Consider the following 2,279-nt stretch of genomic DNA (forward strand, 5'->3'; position numbering starts at 1 on the left):
TCTCTCTCTCTCTCTCTCTCTCTCTCTCTCTCTCTCTCTCTCTCTCTTTCACACACACACACACACACACACACAGAGAGAGAGAGAGAGAGAGAGAGAGAGAGTTTCCCCTTTTGAAGGCAGCCACACTGTGTGCATGATGCTTCCTCTGACATTGCTTCAATAGACAAAGCTGGGTTTGACTGCTTCAAAGAGAGGAATGCTTCTCTGCCCAGCTGACATGATTGCTGGGCACACACTGCTAACTTCATTTCCCTGCAGAAATGTATATTCCCCGGTATAAAATGCACTCGGAATAGAAACGAGGCAGTCCCCAGGAGTGTGGTTATCCAAAAGGTAGTCTCAACCCAATCTGATTAGCAGCAAGTGGCTCATGCCTCAAAATGCTCCAGGGTGTGATTATTTTATGATAACCATGCCCTGTATCATGTCTTATTGATTAACTAATAAAGCGTCAGTATTGCCATTTAGAAGAAAAGCTGAGGAACTAGGTAGGGGTGATAACTGGGTCTCAGAAGAGAGTGATTTTTCCAAAGACCCAAAAGATCCCTTTTGTGCCATGGTCTTCATAACCTGAATATAGATTCCAAAGAACACAGGACCACCTATGGAGGCTATGGTCGTGTCATCCAGCATTTTGGTGAGAAGAGTAAAGAACTAGCAGCAGGCAGGTGCTTTGCAGCTGCAACTACCAAGAGTGCATCCCCTGAGACCAACTCCTACAGTATCCTCGTTCCCAAAGACCAGGACCAAACGTCTATAGAGGAAGGTAAGGGTGAAGGAACTGAAGCAATTAACTTGGGTGATTCCATTTTACAACCCACTTTGTCATAATTAGTTTGTTTTCATTGTAAATATGAGCTTGCGGCCTGAGTTACCCATTTCTTCTGCATTCCACTTCCTCCGACTAGGCAGGCACAGCCAACATATTTGCTTTGAAAAATGTCCCGCAGGGTGTTAAACTTTTGTTCCCTGTGACAAAATACCTGGTAAACAACTAAAGTGGGGAAGGATTTATCTTGCACATGGTTCCAGAAGCATCCATCCATCATGGTGAAGAAGGCATGGCAAAGTAGACCAGCTCACTTTGTGATGGACAGGAAGCCAGAAAACACAGAAAGGGTATTAGGCAAAATATAGCCCCCAGGACACATCCCCAGAACACACCCCCTGGACACATCTCTGTATACACCCCCAGGACACACCCTCAGAGGCCTACTTTCTCCAACTGGACCCTACTCCCTACTTCAAACCATCTCCCAAAATGCCACCATAATATCAATCCATCAAGGAATAAATCCATCAATTAGATCAGGGGCATTAGGATTCCATCACTTTTCCAAAGTCTGTCAGCTTGTAACCAAGCCCCTAATACCTGATGCTGGGGGTTCAGGGGGCCAGCATCTCATATTCAAACCATAGCGATAAGTGGTCATGCCAGATCTAAGTCTTGGTCCTTTTGATCAAGTCGACTCTCACAGAAGCAACATCTGGCAGTTCCTATTACAGCTGTTCAAGAGTCTTCAGATGCTGGGGTAGGGTCCTCTTCCACCCCTCCATCCATCCCTTACCCTCCACAGTATTGATGTGTCTGAACAGAATGGTATGTTAAGAAGATATGCATAGGGTTAGCTTAATTTATACATGTCTGCTCTAAGGCTCCCACCGTTCACAGAGCAAGTGGTATTTTTAACTTCAAAATCCAACCCTGCTAGGATGGAATTTCTGTTAATTTCCCAAATAACATTTCAGCAAAGCCTCCATCTTTAAGATCTAAGTTTAGCGTTTGCCACAGAACCCATCTGAACCGTTTTCAAAAGGACTTTAGAACTGATCTTACTGATGTCAGCACAGCCTTCCTGTTAACCCATGGCGGCTTCCCTCTCTTAAAAACAAGGGTTTCACTTTTCTCCTGAGAAGTTCTGGGGTTTTGTTTTTTTGGTTTTGATCTTTTTCAGATGTGTTTGTGTTATTTAGAAGTCTCTGCTGGGTAGGTACAATCTCTGGCCAGCTCTCTGGGCAGACCCTACTTTCAGAGGTTCTTTCTGTTCAGGGAACTAGGAAACCCCAAAGATGAAGGATAGCGTATGTCCCAAGAAGAATTGCCCAAGAACAATGTTTCCTGCTTTTTCCTTGGGGAGAGAAGAGCCAACTACGACCTTCTTAGATTGCCTGCTTTTCAACTTGGATGAGTGATGATTACCATTCTTGTGTCTTTTTGTCCATTCAAACCTCTCTCTCTCTCTCTCTCTCTCTCTCTCTCTCTCTCTCTCTCTCTC

The sequence above is a fragment of the Grammomys surdaster genome, unplaced genomic scaffold (genome assembly GCF_004785775.1).
Source record: "Grammomys surdaster isolate TR1022 unplaced genomic scaffold, NIH_TR_1.0 99, whole genome shotgun sequence".
In the NCBI taxonomy this organism is placed as follows: Eukaryota; Metazoa; Chordata; class Mammalia; order Rodentia; family Muridae; genus Grammomys; species Grammomys surdaster.